This window comes from Mastomys coucha, unplaced genomic scaffold (genome assembly GCF_008632895.1).
Source record: "Mastomys coucha isolate ucsf_1 unplaced genomic scaffold, UCSF_Mcou_1 pScaffold4, whole genome shotgun sequence".
NCBI classification, from domain to species: domain Eukaryota; kingdom Metazoa; phylum Chordata; class Mammalia; order Rodentia; family Muridae; genus Mastomys; species Mastomys coucha.
In genome coordinates this window covers 21216745-21241222 of record NW_022196910.1, presented here as the reverse complement: position 1 = coordinate 21241222, position 24478 = coordinate 21216745, and the positions used below count along the sequence as shown (strand labels likewise).

Here is a 24478-nt window from a genome sequence, read left to right as displayed (position 1 = left end):
AGAGACCCTGTGTCAAAACCAAACTAACAAGGTCAGTGTGACCGGAGACCAGCGACCAGGGAAGAGGGACTAGGGAGACCAGAAAACAAATGACAGACAGACATGCAGAGAGGGAGGCCTTGGAAGGCTGTGGTGGGGTCATTTGTGCTGCAAGGAGCCAGTGAGAAGGTATAGCTACATATCCGATCTGAGTCATTCCATGTTCTAAAGAGGTAGTGTCACTTCCCAGAGCAGAACGCCTCGTACAGAGAGTAAGGGTAGTGATTGCAGCGGAATGTGTGCTGAGCACAAGGAAGGCCCTGGGCTTAATGCCTACCACTTCAGTAAACAAATACCTAGTCAGAAATCAAACGGAAGGACCAGTGGGAAGCAACTACAAAGTCAAGACCCAGGACCCTCTATTTCTGAGTGAACTTTGACCCTTCCAAAGACCTAATTGCTTAGCAATTGGGGTCATTTTTGCTATTACACAAAATTATCCTTCTCTGGAACTGCCTTCTATGTTTGTGGCACTTTCAAAAGGAGCATCCCCACAGTCAGTCAGTCAATGCACTGCCTTTGGGCAGATTGACTTCAGAAGTCATTTATGCCCAAGTGTAAGGAGAAAGTGTCTGGTCAAGCTGCCGGACAGTGCCCCACTCCGGGTTAAGTACACTATGTTCATCAGGTTGCTTCTATTGTGTAGGTTACAGGCGGGCTCTGAAGTTTTGAGAAGGAAGCTAGTGGGAGGAAGGCTCAGAATCATATAAACCCTCAGCAGTATACAGGGGTCATATAGTGCCTTGGGCATGGATGCTGCATAGTCCCCAATTTTCCTGTCACCTGGAGGAGCAAGGTTGATAGGGGAGGACAACCAATGGAAGCCAAGGGAGAGAAGAGATTCTGAAGTAGGACATAACATGAAATAGTATTTAGAATGCATGCTTATTATAATACAGGTTTTATAAAGACATAGAATAAAATCTTAGGCAATCTTTTGGCCATTAGGTGTGTTGTATCTTCTGGGCTATAAGGACTTTTAAAACGACAATAAATAAAAAGCAGAGATATTTTGGTAACTAAGTAATGCAAAAATAATTATCAAATGTAGACTTCAGAAAAACAGCCACTTAAGGAAAATGTATCCAAGTGACTTTTTTTTTTTTTTAGGAAAATACATTTTTCTTAAGGAATGCTTTAGATATAAAATTTTCATTTTAGAAATGGATTTTAGTGGGGAGGGGATTGGAGAAATGGCCCAGTAGTTAAGAGTACTTGTTGCTTTTGTAGAGGACCTGAGTTCAGGCCCCAACACCCCCATCGTGGCTCACAAACATCTGTAACTCCAGTGTCAGGGGATCCAACCCCTTTTTCAGGACTCTACAAGCACCAGGCACATAGGTGGTGTACACATATGTGTGCAACCGAACACTAAAAAAACATTGTAAATTTAAAAAAAAAAATGGCTGGACATGGGGCCATAAGCTTTTAATCACAGCTCTGGGAGGCAGAGGCAGGTGGATCTTTGAATTCAAGGCCAACCTGGTCTACAAAACAAGCTCTGGGATAGCCAGGGCTACAGAGAGAAACCATGTATCACCCCACCACCACCTCCACCTCCACCTCCACCTCCACCTCCACATACACACACACACACACACACACACACACATGGAAGGAAGGAAGGAAGGAAAGAAAGAAAGAAAGAGAGAAAGAAAGAAAGAAAGGTATTTTATAGCAAACACCCGAAAAGGCAGGAATCAACTCTTAAGAGCCATGTCTCTATGTTCATGAGGATAAAACTGCTCTCCATAAAATATCAGTGCCTGGTGGGAGATTCAATAGCTAGGCAGTGGTGGCGCACGCCTTTAATCCCAGCACTTGGGAGGCAGAGGTAGAGGCAGGTGGATTTCTGAGTTCGAGGCCAGTCTGGTCTACAGAGTGAGTTCCAGGACAGCCAGGGCTACACAGAGAAACCCTGTCTCAAAAAAAAAAAAAAAGATACTCGGCCTTTATACAATAGGCAGAATGATTTCCATTATAAAAAAGAAAGCTGAATTACTTCACACTCTTGCTTAGCCATCCGCCCTGTCAAAGACCCACTTTCTTCAGAATAAAACACAGTCTTTCAGTGGCCCTGTCTGATTTTGGTCCTTAGTACTTATAGCACTTGTACTTAGTACCTGATAGTCTATTAGGAGCTCTTTATTGTTAGTACTTATAGTACTTAAACAATAAACAGTACCTATATACCAGTACTTAGTCCCTGAAAGTCGTCTTATAGCTATTAATTGACCCATTGTCTTCCCAGTGTCAGGGGAGCCAATCCCTTTTTCAGGACTCCACAAGCACCAGGCACATAGGTGGCAAACTGAAAACATCTTGGGGAATAGTCCCAGTGTCACAAGAACTGCCCTGGTGCTTTGTTTAATGCATCTTTTGATAAGTTACTTAATTACAAAATTACCCTCTGCACCTGAGTAATAGTGAGATTCTGAGCACCCTCTCTCTGTGTCCAGAGCCCCTGTGGAGACCCCGTGTTGAGTTCCACTGCGAGCCTTTAATCCCAGCACTTGGGAGGCAGAGGCAGGCAGATTTCTGAGTTCGAAGCCAGCTTGGTCTACAGAGTGAGTTCTAGGACAGCCAGGGCTACACAGAGGAACCCTGTCTTGAAAACCAAAAAAGAAAGAAGGAAAGAAAGAAAGAAAGAAAGAAAGAAAGAAAGAAAGAAAGAAGGAAAGAAAGAAAGAAGGAACAAACCAAGAAGCAGAGGCTGCATGTGCTAACTACCCAGTGTATGCACGTCTAGTTATTTCTAAACATCTCAAACCTAGACCAATTTCATCTTAAAAGGATTCTGGCCCATTTCTACCCACAGGCAAAGTTGTTGCAAAATGATGCAGAGGGGGCATTGAAGCTCCCAACAAATTGTTATGTCATCTAACTGAGAGTCATCCTAGAAGGACCAAAGTTTGCTTTTTGAAGACAGAAATCAGAACACATTCCATATTTTGAAAGTCCGAACAAACAAAACTCTCCAAAGCTGCAGGCATCATGGAAAAAACTGTACATGAGATGGGGTTTCACCATGTCACCCCCAGACACCAGCATTTCTGTTATCTCTTTACGCAGGCATAGACAGGCAGGAGCTGGGCAAGCAGTGCCCACTGAGGAGCTGGTAGTGTGCTCTGTCCTGTCTGCCCACCCTTCCTTTTCCTGGATATTGGTGGCACTGTTTGAGCTCTGTTCCGGCCACGTGCTTATCCTTGGCATGGACCCTGACTCCCTCTCCCCACCCCACCAATCTCACCCTGAGAGTTGTTTAGCACCAGCACAGGGGGAGGAAGATCTGTCAAGGTTTGGGGAAACTTAGAGGCCCTTTTGCTTCCTGAACCCAGCCCAGGGCGGCTGAATGGCGGCTCTGTGCTGGGTGTGCATGTCTCCACAGTTGGCACGCTGATATCAGCAGGGAAGGGACATCATGACCCCCCGAGGCTGCATGCTGGAAAGGAGACAGCGCAGTGCCACAGACACAAAAGGGAATGGGAATTTAAACCATGAAATCTTGTTTTGTTTTTCCCAGAGAGGAGACACCTTAATCTGATACTCTGGGAAGGGGATCTAGCCTATATCAGGAAACAAAAAGGGAGCCAATCCAGATGCTGCAAAGCCCTGGCAGGTGGCCCTTGGGTCCCACCCAGAAGAAGCCTGTGTGCCACTACTGGAGAGAAGAGAGGCACTGTGGAAGCCTTCCATTTCCCAGCAGCCTCTTCTTGTTTTCTCCCCATGAAGAGGGTAGGTGCCCGTGGGTGTGCCCATCACTGATCTGCCTCTAGCTGCTTCTGAATACATACTCCCAACAAGGGCACTTTTAGAGCTAGGAGCAAGGTCTCCTGAGCAAGACTAAGCCTTTTTCCAGCCTGTTAGAATCAGTGCCCAGTGCCTCTTGATTCTTTTTCCTTAAATGAAGTAATTTTATTGTGTTTTAGTTATTGGCATTCTACTCATTACAGAAAAGTATGCCGTTCAGACTTTAGAAGACAATTAAGTGCCCACACTTTGTTTCACCAAAGACAGCCAGGAATATGAACTCAATAAGATCTTTTCCCCTAAACTCCAGTACATAATGCAAAAAAGCAAAAAAAAAAAAAAAAAAAAAAAAAAAAAAAAAAAAAAAAAAAAAAAAAAAAAAAAAAGTACAGTTGGTAAGTATTCTTCCAAGTCAAGAACTATGCCTCTACATCAATAGTTCTGAAAGTGTAGTCCTTGGGGGAATGTGTTAGGAAAGCAAATTCTTGAGCCCTCTCTCAAGCCAATGGCATCAGCAACTCTGCAAGCTTGGCTGAGCAATCTGACTTTCAGTGGGCCTGATTCTGATGCAGAAGAGAGAGTGAGATATGGTGCGTAAGGTTTAAAATACAAACCTGCTTAGAATGGCATTGTACAGATGACATAATTTATTTAGCGAGGCTGCTATTGTTAGGCAATGAAGCTGTTTCCTTCCCTGAGTAACCAAATACAATGAACAACACTGTAAGTGAAATGTGCACTTCCACAACCTTTTCCTAACTTCCAAGTAAAACCAGCAGAGCAAAGAAAATGCATCGTTTAAAACTATCTGTCCTTCCAAATGTATCTTGGACCCTTTCCCCTGGTCTTGCCTGATACCCCTCCTTCTCTTTGTTTGTTTGCTTTTCAAGACAGAGTACCACTATGTAATTCTGACTGTCCTGGGAGCTCACTATGTAGATCAGGATGGCCTTGAACTCACAGAGATCCACCTGTCTCTGCCACCTGAGTGATGGGATTCAAGGCCTGCACCATCACCCTGGGCTTGCCTGAGCCCTGTGAGCTTAGGATCCCTAACATGTCACCTGTGGCTGTGGATCCTCAGGTCAGGTTCTTCTTATGCCCTAGTGTTAGGAAGTAATCCTTAAAGAGCCCTGAATGGGCCAGATTCTCTTTCTTTTCTGGAATTTTCACATCTACAAGACTTAAGTGGAGCAAGCTGGTAACTAGGGATGGGCCCTGCAGCTGAATGGCCCATGATATCTTGGCAGCTGATACAATGTGACCAGCAGCCTCTTTCTCCTTCTGCCAAGCTTTGCCCACCATGATGGAATTTATCTCCTTGTACCCTGAGCCAAAACAAACCCCTTGTCTCTTACAAACGAACAAACAAATCACCCCTAAATGAGGCAGTATATTGAGAATGAGCAAAACCAGCATTCTATGTATTTTTTGTGCTTTGAACTGGGAATTGTTTAAAGCAGAATGAAATGAATAAGGATTAAATAAGCATCAGGTGCATAAAGGTGAAGTTGTTCTTCCAAAAATGTCTTACATATTGCCAGATACTTCACGCCTATTGTGTAGGCAGATGGGAGGGAGGAGAGGGAGAAGGGAAGGGGGGGGGGAGGAAATCAGTGTGCCCTCCAGAAATGGTTATCACATTAAAAACTGATAGTACTTCTCAGTTTTAAGCCCACATTGGTCACCCATCCTGTGGATACCCTCGGATCTTCCTCCAGGATCGCACTTGCTCAGGGATTCATTGTTGGTGTCTTGTTGTCTGTCTGTATACAATAGACTCAGCATTCAGAGAGTTGGGATTAAATAAGCTATGGCGTCTTGGTTAACAGCTATGGCATCTCAGCCTGCCCCCTAGTCTCGAGCACATGATAGCATTTTGTAATTACTGTTAGACAAACAAATGAATGAATGAACTGTTCCTCAAATTTCATTTTAAAAAGAGCAGTCAAACAGGGACTAGACTTAGAACTAAGAAAGCAAGTTGTGCTCTTTTTTTAACTTTTAAAACCTCCTATTGAATCGGTCCTTGATGGTTTCATATATGTCATGTGCAGTCTGATAAAACTACATACTCATAATGAGAATCACCATGAACACTGAATTTATTAATATCTATGTAAAATATGTGTCACATTTCATAATGACTTTATGGCTTCCTTCTCTTCTATAGCATATAAGGTTTTTGTTTTTGTTTTTTGTTTTTTTATGTTCAAAGTAACAGCGTTTGGTTCCATTGTAGTTTCATTTCCTTACTGTTATTTGCTTTTGCTCAAATTAGGGTTCCTTCCCTCTTCTTCCCTTTCTTCCTTCCTTTCTTTCTTTCTTTCTTTCTTTCTTTCTTTCTTTCTTTCTTTCTTTCTTTCTTTCTTTCTTCTTCCTTTCTCTCTTTCTTTCTTCTTCCTTTCTCTCTTTCTTTCTTTCTCTCTTTCTTTCTTTCTCTCTCTCTTTCTTTCTTTTTTCCTCTTACTTCTCCTCTTCCTCCTCCTTTTTCCTTCTTGCTCTTCCTCCTGGTCCTGCTCCCCTCTCTCTCTCTCTCTCTCTCTCTTTCTTCTTTTTCCTCCTCCTCTTCCTCCTCCTTTCTCTTTCATCCTTCCTGTTCCTCCTCCTCCTCCTCCTCCTCCTCTTCCTCCTCCTCACCTCTTCCTTCTCTTCCAGATGGGGTTTCTCTGTGAAATACATCAGCCTTGGCTGTTCTGGAGCTCACTCTGCAGACCAGGTTGGCTTTGAACACTCACAGAGATCCATTTGCCTCTGCCTCCCAAGTGCTGGGCTGGGATTAAAGGCAAGCCCTACCATCTGGCTCACTTGCTCTTCCTACAGCATTTCTGAGTGTAGAACCTGAGCCTGCTGCTGTGAGACTCTCCCCTGAGAGCATCTTTAGTTCCTCCTGCTGTTCCATAGGCTGCACCTTCATTTTCACTCAGTCCAAACATACTTCTGATTTCTTCTTTGACTTGTGAGTTATTCAAGAATATGTTAATTTCCAAATACTTAGTGGACTTCCCAAGATGTCTTCTGTTGTTGGTTTTCTAATTTTACTCTCTTGTGGCCTGAGAACATTTATATGATGCCACATCACATTTATTGGCATGTGTGTTATGTATGTATGGTCCAGTATATGGTCTACCTTGATAAAAATTCCTTGAAAGGGTCATGACCTTTCCAACTATAACAGCCATCATGTCTATGTCTATGTGTATGTGTGACTTCTGCTTTATGTATTTCACTGTTTTGGAGTTCATAAATAGGATTGTTATATTCATACAATGAATTCCTTTATCTGAATTTATCTTTGATCTGGTCTACTTTATTATCTGCTCCCTTCCTTTAGAAATATATCTTCTGCTATCCTTTCCTTTAGTCTGATCTCATAGTTAAGCAGGATTCTTGTAGACAACTCAACTGACCTTTTTGAACATCTAATTCAGTCTAATAATCTATGCCTATAAGAAGGATATTTATGCCTTTCAACACTTAATGTGATGGTTGATGAAACTGTGTTTTAGCCTATTTCATTCTACTGTTTCATACAACAAAACCTACTGTTTTTATTTAAGATTATTTATTATTATAAATGAATACACTGTAGCTGTCTTCAGACCACCAGAAGAAGGCATCAGATCTCATTATGGATGGTTGTGAGACACCATGTGGTTGCTGGGATTTGAACTCAGGACCTTTAGAAGAACAATCAGTGCTCTTAACTGCTGAGCCATCTCCCCAGTCCCTAAAACCTACTGTTTTATATTTTACTCTCTGCTGTCTTTTTCTGTCTTTTTTTAGACTGACTAATCCAGGAACTTATTTATCTCCTTTTTGTTCAAATATTGAACTTATTGAAAAATGATTGCTTTATAAGATACATATTTTCCTTCAGTGCTAGGGAATGATCCCAGGACTTTTTGTATGCTAAACAGGGACTTTACTATTAAGCTACCTTTTGCTTGTGTCATCAACTAAAACCTAACCAGGACAATCACATATACCGGCTCAACTACAGTACAATAAATTATAGCAATACACTCCTATTCCCCAGTCCTTTGTGGTACTGCTGTTATGCATTTTGGTTCTCTACGTATTATAACCTCCAAGATATACTATTGATACCTTTGCAACTAAAAAGATAGCCCTCCTTAAAGAAAATTTAAAAATAAAACCAAAATTTTACATGTGTTTACATTTTCCATTTTTGATATTTTCTCCTTTTCGTAGCTCTAGATAGTGATATAGTATCAGAGTTTGTTGTTGTTGTTGTTTTGTTTTGTTTTTATCTGAAGAGTGTCCTTTAACATTTCCTGGAAATGTTAGGCAGTGATGGCATAAACCTTTAATCCCAGCACTTGGGAGGCAGAGGCAGGTGGATTTCTGAGTTCAAGGCCAGTCTGGTCTACAGAGTGAATTCCAGGACAACCAGGGCTATATAGAGAAACCCTGTCTCAAAAAACCAAACCAAAACAACAACAACAAAAAACATTTCCTGGAAATGCAAATTTGCCAGTGATCGATTTTCAAGGGGTGCGGGAGGCCTTTCTAGGTCTACAAAATCTCCATTCCATCTTCATTCTGAAAGGAAGTTTTGCTGGGTATAGAATTCTTTCTGTTCCTTTAGATTCCATCTCTGCTGTCTTGCTTGCATTGATGAAGGCAGAAGCCTTCTCACCCAGACTTGTTCCTCTCCACACACTGTGTTATGGTTTGCTCTGGCTGGTTTTTAAGATTTTTCTTTTTACTATTGGTCTTTGAGCAATTTAGTTGTGATGTAGCTTTGGGTATTTTTCTTGTGTTTTGTTAAACTTCTTGGATCCCTTCTCTCAGGTCGTCCTGAGCTTTCTCCCAAGATGCTGTCAAGCTACTTGACACAAGCTGGATCCTTTTGAGGCTTACTTTCAATTTCATTAGGTAAGCCCTCTATACTTGTTACTAGCTGTGGTGATTTGAAAGAGAATAGCCCCAAAGGCTCATACATTTCAACGTTTAGTTTCTAGCTGGCCAACTGCTTAGGAAGGATTAGGAGATGTGGCCTTGTTGGAGGAAGTGTGTCACTAGGGGTAGGCTTTGAGGTTTCAAAAGCCAATGCTAGGTCTAGTCTCTCTCCCACACGTCTCTGTCTCCTGTCTGTGGATCAGGATGTAGCTCTCAGCTACTGCTCCAGTGCTATTCCTGCCTGCCTGCCATGAAGGTGGTGGACTAACCCTCTGAAACTGTGAGGAAGCTCCTAATTAGATGCTTTCTTTTGTAAGTTGCATTGGTCAAGCTCTCTCTTCACAGCAATAGAACAGTGACTAAGACAGGATAAGGAGACATTCTACCTCTCTACAGAGGTGATGAAACCTCACTAGCTACTAATTCTACTAATTAATTCTACTAATGAATTACAGGATCCATGCTGGTTCTACATAGCCGTTGTGACCTGTAGATACTGTTTCCTCTGCTCTTTGTGGGGAGGGTGGTTTCTGTGGTGTAGGTAGTAGTTTTTGTTTTTCAATTTAATTGTATTACAGTTACAATTGTGACCAGTAGTAGCCCTGAAACAGAGTCTCACTCTATATGGTACAAGCTAGCCTGAAACTCACTGTATAACCCAAGCTGGCCTTGAACCAGCACAATCCTCCTGCCTCAGTCTCTGTGTCCCAAGTGTTAGGATTATTGGTGTGAGGCACCACACCCAGTGATAGTTTTATCCCATATGTGTTGATCAGTACTCAGCTGAAGGTTTGAGAACGACCTTTGGAAGTCTGTTTCCTTTCTGGAACTCCATCCTCCTGAGGTCTAGCTGTCTTGACCTTCTTGGACTCTCACAGTTCTTTTTTACTTCTCACAGGTTCTGAACTCACTCCATCAGGCTCCATCCTCCTTCCTGCATCAGCATCCAGTCACTGTCTCCAGACAGTCAGAGAGGTGATCTCAGGGCCTACCCCAAGCATTATTGTCCTGTCCCACCTGATGTCCGAAGGCCTTGAAACTGTTGTTAGCTATCAGGCATCTTCACCACCTGCCCCAGGGACCCAGCAACAGCAGGATACATCATCACCAGCTGCCAAGACAGGACATTCCTACTGTTGCCATGGGTAGCAGATCCTCGATACATCTTGGGATAAACAGCCAGTCCTTCCTCTCTTCGCTCCCCTTTTCCCTCCACCCTCGCTGATACCTCTGTATACCTTCTCCCTAGTAAACCCCCCATGTGGGATCTGTTGTTTGGTGTGACTTCATGGCATCCATCCCTTATATCATAACAAATACTGCTTCACAAATCTTGTCTGGTATTTAGTTATTTCAAGTGATGATGAACCTCATTTTTTTTTTCATTCACCCTGATTGAAAAGTTAAAGGCAAAACCCTAGAAAACTTAACTTTCATAAAATAAAATGGTAAAACTGCATATGGGCTATCACTTTTTAAAATATAAATTGGTAGAAATAACACATTGGAAATTTTTTTGTTGTTTGGTTTGTTGTTGGGATTGGTGCTTTTCTCTTTTCTTTTTTTTTTTCCCCTTGGTCTTTTTCAAGACAGGGCTTCTCTGTGTTGTCCTGGCTATCTTGGAATACTCTTTGTGGACCAGAATGGCCTCAAACTCAGAGATCCACCTGTGTTTTTCTCTTAACTATTAGGGTTAAAGGTGCCTGGTGGGTTTTTTTGGCTTTTCAAGATGAGGTTTTACTATGTAACCCAGTCTGCTTTCCAGCTCACTCTCACCTTCCTGCTTCAGCCGACCAAGGGGTGGGACTACAGGCATATGCTACCACACTCAGTTGAAAGTCTTATAATAAAACCAAGAGCCTAGTTGCAGTTAGTAAATACAAAAAGACATGAAAAACAAATGTTTTCTTCCTTTTTTAAAAAGAAGATTTATCTTATTTTTAACCATGTGCTTGTGTGTGGGTATACACATGCACGTGAGGATGGATACCTGAGAGGGCCAGAAATGTCAGTTCCCCCGGAGCAGCCTGACATATTACATGCTTACAGCTGAACTTGAGCCCTCCAGTAGAGCCACACCCAGGAACCATCTCTCCATCCACACACACACTTGTGAGTATTCTTTAGCATCCACGAGGAAGACTACATACAGGCCGTTGCCTTCTGAAGCCAGTTGCCGCCATCATCACAGCTGAAGGTTTTGGCGTCCAACTGAAAAGTGTAGAGAGCATGTGCTCTCTGAGAGAAGGAGAGGTGCCCTAATCTGCCCCACAACAGGATCCTGCCTTTGTGGATAGGGTTCCTCTTGGAAAGTCTATGAAGTTTCGGGCTTTACAGAGAGTGGGAGTTCTGAAAGGCTAGATAAGGCGAAGGACGGCAGAATTGGCACGTGGGTGTCTGCTGTCGGAACAGCTGGTTGGTTTAATTTTAGAACGTTTGTCCTTGACTGTGTAACACTCTAAGTGAGGCACCTACTTGTCTTGGAGAAGTCTGACTTTTGGGCAGCACCAGAATCCTTTTGCTTACACCCCTGGAGCATGAGGCACCCTGCTTCATCAGATAACCCACCTTTTAGAGAGGGAGAGTCTTATCTGCTGAGATAGGACAATATAACCCAATAAAGCTCTCCGTGGAGCAGGCTGAGGAATGCCGTGCACTCAAGTGACTTACTTGTCCGATAATAACCTCCTGTTGTAAGTACACAAAAGCTTCTTTGCGCGTTTCAAGGGCATATTTACGGTTTTAGCGCGATGAAAGGGCCCTTCTGAAGTATCTTCAAAGGGAAGGAGAAGGACAGGACAGACGGGAGGGATAAGAAAACAGCAGAGGAGCAAAATAAAAACAAAGATTGCACTGAAAACAAATGCCCCAAATCCCCCAATCAGTATGGAATGCTAGTGGTTCCTTTAAGTCAGACGTCAGAATCAAAGGACTCTGGCAGCAGAGGAGTACTTAGGACCAAGGATACAGTCCTGCGAAGCTCAGAGTGGTTCACAAGACCAGCCAGCTGCTCAGTGACTGTAAGAACCAGAAAGTATTCCAGGCTCCCATTTAAGAGTTTTCCCCTCTAATTCTCCCTTACCCTTTGCAGCTATCCACTGCTGCTCTGTGGAATTAGGAAACAGTGCATATGCTAGCTCCACCTCTACTTGTTATCCTAATAGTGGATGGGATTGACTGTATCCTTGGGGGAAGAGATAATACTCAGTCCTGTGTAGCCCACGAGAAAGCCGTGAAGTGTCTTTTTATAAACAAAAGTGTCAGATGTAAAGATGTCTTCCAAAAAAAAAAAAAAAAGTCACTACACTTAACAAATAAAATGACCGGCATGGGGTTGGTGAGATGGCTTAGCTGGTAAGGGCACTGACTGCTCTTCCAAGGGTCCTGAGTTCGAAGGTCCCAGCAACCACATGGTTGCTCACAATCACCCGTAATGAGATCTGACACCCTCTTCTGGTGCATCTGAAGACAGCTACAGTGTACTTATTTATAATAATAAATAAATCTTTAAATAAAAAAAATGACTGGCATGTAGTGTTTCCCTGGGCACTCTGCTTTCTTTGAAACACAGGCCAATCAGTGAATGCCAGTCAGTGTCTAGGACTTACTGACAAGCCTCTCAGATTCTGTCTCTCTACCTGGGTAACACTTTAATACTGATGACCTGCGTCCTTAAGAGCATGCTTGGCTCACTCACATCCTGGCTCATCTGGACCTTCTAGTTGCTTGCTCTATGATGGGAATGTACAGATGACCTCCTGGTTTTTACCTGCCCTTCTCTCCCATACTGAAGCTCGTTCTGTTCCTAGAATGCTCCCTTCCAAATCTGCTCCTTATCTGGAACACCCCTCTGTCCTTGTCACTTATGACTTACCCTGTGACTTGGCCAACTCACCCTGTCTTACAGGTCTCATCTCCTGTATCAGTTTATTCAGGAAGTTGGCTTCTTTGTCCCTCCTCATCAAGAGCCCACCTTAGATGTCCCTCCTATGTCCTGTTTCAAGACTTCCAAGACTTCTGGACTTGGGAGTTACTCTGCCTAGCTCTTAATTTGTCTAATTGTCTGTATTCTTCTCTAGACTATGAGCTGTATGGACACTGGGGACTTCCTCTGCTCTTACAGGCAAACTGTAACCCATATTACAAATACTTATTTGTTAAAACCCAGCCATACTTGACAATGGTTTTTAGTTTACCAATAGCTAGCTTTCTGTCTGTCTGTCTGTCTTTTTTCTTTCTTTCCTTCCTTCCTTCCTTGCTTTCTTTCTCTCTCTCTTTCTTTCTTTCTTTCTTTCTTTCTTTCTTTCTTTCTTTCTTTCTTTCTTTCTAATCTCATTTCATCCTTAAAGTACCCCTAGGTTATGGTGCTATTTATCCTCATCTTTCAGATAGAGAAACTCTGAGAAAATGCTAACTTGTTCAAAGTCATGTGGCTGGGAAGTGACTCAACTAATGCCTGAACCCAGATTGTTGGAGTCCAAATTCTGCTAACTCTGGTTATTTAGAGAGTGAAAATAGATGATCATGAGACTGAAGTCTCCCTTCTGGAGAATTAACATGTTAAGAGAAGAACCTAGGTAGAGGCTGCTGAGGGAGGGTGGGTCAAGAGAAGAGAAGCCAAGATGGAAAGAAAAGAGCCAGGAAGAAATATATAAGAAAGGGTCAGGGATGAATGGACTAGAATAGAAATCTTCTCTCTGTCTCTCTCTCTGTCTCTCTCTCTGTCTCTCTGTCTCTGTCTCTCTGTCTCTGTCTCTGTCTCTCTCTCTCTCTCTCTCTCTCTCTCTCTCTCTCTCTCTCTCTCTCTCTCTCTCTCTCTCTCTCTCTCTCTCTCTCTCCCTCTCTACCATGGAAGCCCAAGAAATAAAAATAAAAGGTAACAATGGTAGATGCTAATCTAAAGGAAAAAAAAAAGAGTGGAAATCTTGCCCAGTTTGGTTGGATACAGAATCATTTTCTGTTGTTTGTTTTGAGACAAGAGTCTCACTATGTATCCTTGGTTAGCTTGGAACTACATAGATAGACTGGAACTAAAGGTCTGAGCTGCCACACCCTACTGAGTGCAGAATACTTTCCACAGCTCAGAGGGAATGAGGCTCCAGTTAGGTTTCAAGAAAGAAATTGGGATGAGGAAACAGAAACAAGAAAGAAATAGAGGAATATTCACTCATTAGTTGAGAGGCATCTGGGGGTTTACACATTGAAGTGTCACATAGAAGTCATAATGAGAACTTAAATTACTGTTTCTCCTGGGAGGGGGACTGCTTAGAGTGTATGGTGAATGAAGTGGATGAGGAACTGCCAGGCTTTAGGTAAAGTGGCTTCGTCCTTCTGTATTCCTGCTATGGGTGTATAAGGAAAAGCTTTAGTTGCTCCGCATCCTTGTTGACACTTGTTTGTTTGTTTGTTTGTTTGTTTTGTTTTTTTTTTTGTTTGTTTTTTGCTACTGTCATTGAGTTGCAATGTGCTCTCTTTATTTGTTAGATACATTCTAGAACAAATAATTAAAACAAGCACAGGTTGTCTAGCTCAGATATACATAAAAGACACTGGTTGTCAATCTTGTCAGAAATCTGCTAAATGTAACATTAAATGGTTAAGCTTATGACAGAGACTACCAAAGCCTAACAGTGACCTCCTCCCCCCAAGGTCTCTGAGAAGATACGAGCATGTCGACAAGACTGCCTGGATTGCGGTACGATAACCACTGAGAATCAACCCTCCATTGCCTTGCCCACTGCCTTGGCTTGGCCTAAACTGTGGACAAACAGAGGATAACCAGAGAATTAAGTGCCTCATATTGCCTAAGACAAGGTGAGTCATTTTTCCCATGTTCCTCCCCGAAAGGAAAAAGTTTCTTGTTTCTAGGCCTGATGTCCAGACTGACTCTGCCTGAGTTGCGATGGAGACCACAAGACTTGGAAGATCTGCTCAGGTAGTGGACTGTAGACTAACCTCTGTCATTTAATTAAATATATAACATCTGTATTATAATTTATTCTCCCCAGATTTCTGACTACATTGACAGCTAAGGTATAGCTTGACAGCTAGAAATGAGCTCATTAGTCAATTTGTTAACTAATTAAGACTACCACGTCTCTTATCAAAGGCTGATAGGCTTGCTTTGCTTACAAACTTCATGATAAAGGATACACAAATTCAGATGTAACCATTCACAGATGTAACCTTCTACTACTCCCTTTTCTAAACTCAGTTTCCAGTGACTAAATGGTTCATATTTCTTCCCCTTGTTATGCCATTATCCTAACATGTACCAATAAAGTTCTTATAAATTTGCCTAATCCTAATAAAACATTCCACTGTATGATCCATTCCACTGTGATTATATAATCACAAGCTCAAATTTTAAGTTTCCTTTGGTTGTCTTCTCTTTTGTTTTGGTTTGTTTTGGTTTGCTTTGCTTTGATTGTTTGGGTTTTTTGGGTTTGGGTTTTTTTTTTTTTTTTCTTGAGACAGGGTTTCTCTGTGTAGCCCTAGCTCCTGTCTGTCCTGGAACTCACTCTGTAGACCAGATTGGCCTCGAACTCAGAAATCAGCCTGCCTCTGCCTCCTAAGTGCAAGGATTAAAGGCGTGAGCCACAACTGCCCAGCCCTTTGATTGTCTTCTAACTATATACTTAAAGTGTTTCTCATGCTAAATATACTATCAGTTATCATAGTTACAAATATAAGTTTCCTTTAGTTATAGGTATTTCTCAAGTTAAACTATATGATCAACTATTACATTCATAAGGTCATCAAATTTTCGAGTCTCCTTTAATTGTCTCTTAAATATAAACTTAAAAATGCTTCTCATTATACTAAATTTATATACATTCAGTCTCCTAGACAGAAAGAAAAAGCCCTTCTTGTTCCTTCTTCTCCCCAAAGGGTTTTGTCTTCCCTAAGCTCACCTTAAAGATTGTTCATGCCATTAAAAAAATTATCTCTTTTGTAAATTTATGAGCTCCAAGAAACACACACAGATCTACTTCTCATGGACCAAACAGACTCCATCTAGATATGTACACCTGCCAATAGTCTAAGTTCTACCTGTTACCTATTGCAGAGCATAGGATTCTCCTGTTCCCTGGGATTGGGACTTCCCTTACCCCAACCATCAAGACCTAAGGGTTTCGAATATACTTTCAAATGTACACCTAAGAAGAAATTTTTTTCTCCCAAGCATACTTAACCTTATTCTCTACCTCTAAAATGTACATATGTTTTAGCATCCTGCCAAATCCAGGCATTTACACAAAATCTCAGGACAGCTCCAGAGAAGCAACCCCCAGAAGCTCCAGTCTGTTCTCATAGACACAGACACTTCTACTGGACCTGCCCCTTCTACCCTCAGATGGTTCCACAGACCCTGGACAGCAAGGAAACAGCCAGCTCTCCTAAGACTGGACCAACATCCTCATTCCCATTTTCTTAGGTTTGCCAGAGGCACGGCACCCCAAAGTCAGCAGGAAGTAGCTTAAGATCACAACAACCCAATTCCTGCTTCACCATCACCTCTTTCTAGCTTTTTCCCTTTTTTAATTAAACCAAAATGGAAGAAGGTTGACATTCCTTCTAAGTTCCACCCAACAGTTACCTGGCAATAGCCAGGTAGGCCTGGCTTACTATAAAATGGACTGTTTGTCCCCTCCTCACACTCTCTACCCCTTCTCCCTGATTCTCTTCTCTCCTTTCTCCTTTACCCCCTCTCTCCAAGTGCTCCTGGCCAGCCTCTCTTCTCTCTGTCTCTCTGTCTCTGTCTGTCTTTCTCTGTCTCTAGTCTCTTCTCAACTCCCCTTCCCATGTCCTAAATAAACTCTATTCTATATCATATCTGTCATATGACTGGGACCTCAGAGGAAGGGATGCCTTAGCATGGGCTGTCGAGGCACCCCTCCCACCTCACCATACCTGGCTCTACAAAACATATCCTGAATCTCTTTTTATAAAACACAACAATGTGAACTGACTAGTGAAGCTCTTAAGACTTGCTTGATATTGTTTTTAAGTTCTACAGGTCTGACTACATGGGCTAGAAATGTCTGCCTTTTCTTGAGTGAATCACTTATGAAATGGCCACCTTTTCTTGCGTGAATCCTATTGGCAGCTTCAGCACTTTTCTTATTCTGTCTTTTTTCACCCGAGATTCATCGAGCTTCTGAGGTCTGTAGATTGGCAGCTGTCACCTGCTTGGGAAAGTTTTCCCATCCCTTTGCTTTTTCGCTTTCTGCTACTTTGAGGCTCTAATTGCATGAATCTCTGAACACCCGATCTTCTCCTGAGGCTCAATGTTACTTTATTATTTTGCTCAGTCTTCTTTGCCTCTGCCCTCATTCTTTTAGAGTTTCTATTGGTGACATTTTTTTTTCCTGCACTACATAATCTCTTTTTAATGCCTTGTGGCATGTGGGATTTTTCATGTTGGACATTATGTGTTTCATTTCAAGAATTGCTATTTGGATGTTTTTCATGTATGCCATGGTTCTCTTCAATGGGTTCATGTTGTCTTGAATATGTGGAGTATACTTACAATAGTTGCTTGGAAGCCCTTGTCTGCTGATTCTATAGGCTATGGGGGGAGGAGTTGTTATTTTTTTGTTTTGTTTTTGGCTGGGTATATTTCTATTAATTTTTCTACTGGTTTGGCCCACTTTTTTTTAATTTGATAATATTTGTTTAGAGATTAGGCATTGTGAATTTCAGATTATTACTTGGTAGATTTTTATGTACTTCTCTAAGATAGGTTAGACTTAAATGTGATGTAAAATTAGTTTGTGTGGGATAAGTTATTCCTCCTGAGTGTGTGTGTGTGTGTGTGTGTGTGTGTGTGTGTGTGTACATTCCACATGCATATGTAGAGACCAGAGCAGGACAATGGGTATCTTCCTCTCTTGTTCTCTGCATTATTGCCTTGAAACAAGATCGCTCACTGAAGGAAAGCTCACCATTTTGACAACATTGGGTGACTCGTGAGCTTCCCAAATCTGAGGGTCTCTTCTCTCAATGCTGAGTTATATGCACATGCAGCCTTGCCTCGCTTTATATGTAGGTTCTGGGGATTCAAACTCAGATCCCCACATTTGCAGAGCAAGCACTCTTACCGATGGTTGAGTAAGAGTGCCACTCTAACTAAGCCATCTCCCAGCAGTATTATTTTTAGTGTCTGGTATAATGAGTCCCGTGCCATCTATAGTCTAGGGCTCTCTCAGGTCCACCATTCAAGCTTTCTGTTATCCTTGTAACAACTTTGCCCAATGCCTGTGAAGGATGATGTTTCTCCTTCTGTGTACTGGGAAGACCAACTATTTCCTGCCGTGTGGGAATACTCAGAGTTGTTCAGTCATAACTTTCTGGAGGTACTTCCTGCACTCTTGTTAAGGTTTTGTGTGTACACATCCCATTTGGAATTCAGCCAAAAGTCCAACTCAACCTTTGACCTGATCTCCAGTTTTTCTCTTAGGTGTGTCCCTCCTCTCTAGGAACCGCGTGAATGATAGCAGCCTTTTCTTTTCTCCATGTCCAAGTCTTCTCAGCTCAGCCACTGGAATCTAGATTTCCCTTCCTATGCTGAGGCTTGGCAATGTCCTATTGGTAATCCCCAGTGAGCAGAGGCAACCCTAAGACCCACCATTTTTGTTTCTCCTTTTTTAGATCTTGGTCTTGCATTGTCTTCATTTAGGACCTGAGAACAACTGGCTTACATAGTTTGCTTGTTTGTTTGTTTGTTTGTTTGTTTTTTGTTGGTTTTTTGTTTTGTTTTTGTTTTGTTTTGTTTTGTTTTGTTTTTGCTAGACCTTAGCGCTGATAACCCTTTGTGAGTCAAAGCTCAAGTCCCATATCAGAGCTATACTGTTAGGATATTGTAACTTGTGGAATGCTAGGAATGAGACAAAAGGAAAAAAAAATAAATCATCTGATTTTCATACTGTCAGTTTGCACGTGTAAATGTGATTCTTTCCTTGTTAGCCCTTCTAGGTTCCACTTCCCTTCCTCTCTGAATGGTTGAGGATTCTACTTGAGAGGTTTTTTTTTTCCTTTGAACAAGTTGCAGAGTTTGGTCTCCATAGTTTGTTGTGTTAGGAGACATGCTCATTGTCAGAATAGTAGAAGCCATCCCTTTTTCCTGAAGTACACGGAAACTCTAACACCTCTGGGCAGGGGTTTTCTTTCTTGAGCTCCTAGGCTTTTGCTTGGTCTGGCTTTCCTCATTCAATGCAATCAGAATAAAGCTTTTAGATTCTTCTTTGCCTTGGCCACTTAATTATGACAGCAAAGGGTACTAATTTAGAAATCTGTAGTGAAAATGAAAAGGGGATTTCTTCTCTGAGGTGGGACAAGAAAGATATTCTTTTAAATGAAGTACATTAAAAGTGATATCATCTATCTATCTATCTATCTATCTATCTATCTATCATGTTACAGAAAACCACAGTTACATGAGCTTTCTTGTGGAACATGAGTGTGCAGGCTGGGAGATTTCTATAACACAAACTTAACATTAGAATATTCTTTCTTTCTTTCTTTCTTTTTTTTTTTCAGACTTTATCAGGAGCAACCAAATGTCCTGCTGAAGGTTTGAAAACAAGCTTCTAACTAGCCGTTTCCCTGGTGGGGAGATCCTGACTACCAAACAAATAGACCTCAAAAGGACCTCCCAATTTGCCTTAGGCCACAGACAAATATTTGCGGTTACTGGAGTGGTAGGGAGGACAGGGCCACTTTGCCCTTCACTGGTAGGAGACCTTGAGGTCCAGTATTAATTACCACCATGAAAAGTTTTCCCAGTAAAGATTAAGCTCACATATCTTTTCCCATTAAGTTCCAGTCTGAAGTGTGAGGAGGATTAGTTTCAAGAGTTGAATTAAGGAAAAGAACAGCAGGCTGACTTCGGAGGAAAGACTTGCAAACAGAAATTCCAGCAAGGAACTGGCCTTTTAAAAACAAAGCATGAAACTTATCCAATTAGTACAGCATATTTTTAATGACTTATTTATTTTTTATGTGCACTGATGTTCTGCCTGCATATATGTCTGTCAGATCTATTGGAACTGGGGTTTCAGAGGAGGAGGAATTGTCTCAGGTCTAAAGCACACCCTCTATGAGCTGCTATGTGGGTGCTGGGAATTGAACTCTTAACCACTGGGCCATCTCTCCAGCTCCTGTACTGTGTGTCTTGAAGCACTTCCTGTCAACCTAGAGATCAGGAAGTCTAATTCTTATGGCTCCCAAAGAGAAAACAGCGCCATAAAATTAGACTGTTTTCTTCTGCTCAGAAAGTAGAGATTTCCATGGAGGAGTTTGAAGCACAGGATTTTTAAGAATGTTTATGAGCCATTGGGTTTACAAGCAGAAATGTTCCATGAGATATACCCACTTGCTGTGAGACACACCCACTTGCTGTGAGACACACCCATCAAGCTGCACATTCACTAATGGATGGTTTTCATTAGAGGTCTTCTGCATTAAGCTATAGTCTATCTCCTGTAATTTCTAATCCTGCATTGGAGATATACAGAGTAAATTCCTTTTATCTTCAATATAGAAAAGTCCTGCAAATGGTTAAAGACTTCAAATGGTTAAGAGAATAAATGCTTAGCTTTCATTCTCTGGGTAAACTGTCTACAGTGCTCCATGCTGCATAGTTTCTACCACTCTGGCTGAGCAGCAAATGACCTCCCTTTTATTTATATGTCTAAGTCACCAATGAAAATATTTCCATTTTTTCCCTTCTATGATGCCAAGCAAATTTTAACCTCTATTTCTGGACTTTTTTTTTTTTTCTGACTGTATACTTTTAAATCGAAATGGATGTCAAAGGTTCTTTTTTTTTTTTTTTCCCCTTAACTCAAGCAATAGTCAATTTGAAAAGACCCCTGGTGCTTCTGGTACAGTTCTTTGGGAAGAAATCCAGTGCTTCGGTGGAGACTAGGGCCTGAGGAGCGGGGATGAGTGCTGTTTTGAGACACATATTTATGCACTTATCTCCATACCTTTGTTTCAGGATGAAACAAAGATACAGGAATGACTATGAAGGAAGATTATTGTATTGAAGAGTAGGGGAGGGGAAGAGTTGGCTCTGCATTCAAATTATAATGCAAAATACACCATATCCACATTTCTATTATATCTGTTTTGCATTGTTTAGGTCCTAAGAAAGTTGCATTTCTAGTCATTGGCAGAAGGGTAGGTGGGACTGAGATGACAAAGGAGTCTGAGGAAGCTACAGGAGTAGTCAGTAGTTACACATGAAAGAGACTTCTTCCCCCTGTCCTCTGGAATAGCTAATACTCATCTTGGAGCCGTCCAAAGTAAGCCTATTTAATCTTCAGTATGGAAATCCTTCACATAGGTAAGGGTGGTAGTCATCGACTTAAGTTTCTGGGTAAAACATCTGCAGTGTCTTCACGGAATTTCTCAGCAGCTCAAGGGATGCAGATGACTGGCAAGAGATGGACTAAAAGATGAAAATGGCCTTTGAAGAGCACAGCACCAGGGGCCAGCTGCATACATAACATAGTTCCCGAGGTCCCAGACAGCCTCACCGGCTTTGCTCATAGACAAGACAATGCAGACGTGGCTGCACACTTTCCTAGTTAGGTCTTTAAAGGGGAAGGGGGAGCTAAGAGGAAGCAGCGCCACTGAACTCTGGCTGTGGATTTGCATGTGGGCTTCAAACGTCATTCCTAAAGCTCTTGGAAAACAGGTCTGCATGTGTTTGTTTGTGCATATGTTCATGCGTGCGTGGTGCATGCATGCATGTACACTCTGGTTGCTCTGTTTTAAACTGACGTATTCTTTAAACATGTTCTAACTCCCTGACTAACTTGAAGAACAGCTTAAGAGACATTGGAAGAGCATATTATTTGAAAAGCCTATTTATCTTGAGAGCAAACCTGCTGTAGAAAGTCACAAGGAGGGCTGGAGAGATGGCTCAGCGATTAAGAGCACTGACTGCTCGTCCAGAGGTCCTGAGTTCAATTCCCAGCAACCACATGGTGGCTCACAACTGTCTGTAATGGGATCTGATGCCCTCTTCTGGTGTGTCTGAAGATAGCTACAATGTACTCACATACATAAAATAAATAAATAAATCTTTAAAAAAATTTTAAAAAAAAGTCACGAGGAATATTTACCCATAGCCAAAGACTAAAGGCAAGTTCAGAGCTCTGAACCCAGCTCTGAACTGAGACCATAAGTGCTTGCTCACTGTTAGCTCACTACAGAGCAACCTCTAGATGGACTCACTTAGAAATTACTTCAGGAGTCTGGAATACCAAAACGGTGTAGGTGGGTACATTTCTTTCAGTCTTGTTAAGGCATTTCACTTTCATCTGGCCATGGCATTGCCACCTAAAAATAGCTCTTAAAATTTAGCTCTTTATCTTGCACTTGACATTCATGATACAATTTTTAAATAATTTGTAAAGTCACAGTAGATAGGCAGAACTAAATATGGACTTGAAGAGACATGAAATCCTCCTTTCACCCTGATGTGTTCATTTCTAAATCTAACATTGCTACCTTGTTACTGTTCAATGAGATGGCTGGTCTATGGCTTTTTTAAAAAAAAGTATAAAATTCTTTATGTTCATTTATCTATTATTATATAACCAAGATTGATATTTGTTTTCAACTAAATGTCTCTATAAAGGCACTAAGTAAAATTGCTAGGTCCTCAGTGATCTAGGGAACATTGACACATACTCAAAGTTACTACAAGAAGTCCCTAATTTACACCCGATTATTGTTCTAAAGGAGTTTATTTAGGGAGCTAGAGAGATGGCTCAGTAGTTGGAGTACTGGCTGCTTTTCTAGAGGTCCTGGATTCAATTCCCAACAACCACATGATGCTCACAACTGTGGTATACAGACATAATATTCAGGAAAACATTTATTCACTTGAAATAAAAATATTTTTTTAAAAAGTCTACTTAAGTCTATTGTTTAGATGGTAGAAGTGGACTTGATTCTGTTCATTGCTGTGTTCCTAGAACCAAATATCTGCTTGGTCACTAAATGAAGTGGCCCAAACTGTCTTCTTTATTAGTAATGTGATAGAGATGTGTTAGTGGTATTTATACAGTACTCTGCCATTTATAAACACATTTACATATGCTTTATCTGAGTGTTACATTGACCCAGTTTATAAATAAAGACCTGAAAGTCCCCTGAATAAGGACATGACAGCTATTTAGGCTACACTGGAGTGCGAGATGACTGAGTTTTATCTGGAAGGACAGCAGTCAAATTGGCCATCTGATGTAAAAGCTAGAACTTCCAGTCCATAAGCATAGCCCAGACGGGGGACTCCAACCCATTCTCAAATGGCCACATGTATCTGGTCCTATTATAACATGTAGATGAAATGTCTTTCATCAGTACAAAGACAAGGATAGTAGGGACTCATTTTCATTGTCTTCTTCCCCTTCCTCTGGTTGTTAAATGACTTCCTTGTGGTTAATGGTTAAGAAGTAGGGCTATTCCTTCAATGGCAGAAAAACACGAGATCTCCCTTGAGCATGTACACTGAAGCAGAGGGCAGCTGCTTAGCCGGCACTGGGCTCACCGGGCTCTGCACTGCTCTACAGTACTGACCACGAGCCCTCTGATCTTCAACAAGGTGGATGTAAAGAATTCCCTAAGTCAGACTGAGTGTGTTCAGAGTTGGAGGGTCAGAGCTAGAGGTCCTGAGACTGTCAACTCTACACATGAGCTTCCTGCTGGGGATCCTCGGACATTTTTTTTTTTTTTTTTTGAAACATTCTCTGGCACAAGAGACTGAAGAGTTCGTTTGGACTCTGGATACATTTAGGTTTTTAGAAAGTCTCTCTTTGGTCATACCCTTGCCTGCTGAAAGCATCAGAGTCCATTTAATCCCTCTTCAAATATCCGAAGAATGTTAGCAATCTCTGAACATCCATAAATCCTCTCCAAGGCGAAATATCCCAAGTTAATTGTTCATTATATAACAAGGGTTCTAATTGCTCTCATTTCTTCTGTCCAGCTTTCTCTAAATAGGAAAATCTTGACCTGAGCATAATATTCTAGCCGCTCTTTGACAAAGGAGAGGACAGAGGACTATTCTCTCCTTCTCTTGGAACGCAGCTCTTCTGCAAATGTGGTCTAAGATTGCATTCAGGTTTTTTGGCAGTCACGATATGTTGATGATTCACACTGAAATCACAGTCAACTAAAACCCTCAGGGTTTTTTTTTCTTTCTTTCTTTTCACATGAATGGCTGATAAGTCAGCCACACCTCTCTGGTGATGGTAGTACGGCAGAGTTTTGAACAGAGGAATTTATATGTATCACTACTGAAGTTAATCTCTTAAATTTTGCTCAAGGGTTTTTTGTTTTGTTTTGTTTTGTTTTTTTCAGGCTGATTCCTGAGTTTTATTTCTTAACAGCTCTGATTATGTTACCTTTACCCAAAGCTGCTGTCGGATCTCCAGTTCTCCCAGGATCAAGTCCTGACAAATTAGACCCTGAGCCTCTAAGGTCAACTTCAGCTTCCCCTCTCCCTTCTTATCAATCAGCACTCCAGACTCTCCAACTAGTTGGAGAAGTGACGTTCTATATGTTTATTTTTCCAAAGGATTCCCTTCTCTACCTTTCAATTATTATCTATCCTTAAGAGATATGAGTAATAGACAGATGTAGACACCCACAGCCAAACAGTGGATGGAACTTGGGGACTCTTATGGAAGAATAGGAAGAAGGACTGCAAGCCCAGAAGGGGATAGGAACTCCACAGGAAAAC

General features: G+C 41.6%; 1 protein-coding gene across 1 annotated transcript in view; it reads right to left on the bottom strand.

Moving 5' to 3' along the window:
* The window catches only part of Ntn4 (netrin 4), a 114288-nt gene that overhangs the window by 68453 nt on the left and 21357 nt on the right, over positions 1-24478 (bottom strand). The window lies entirely within an intron of this gene.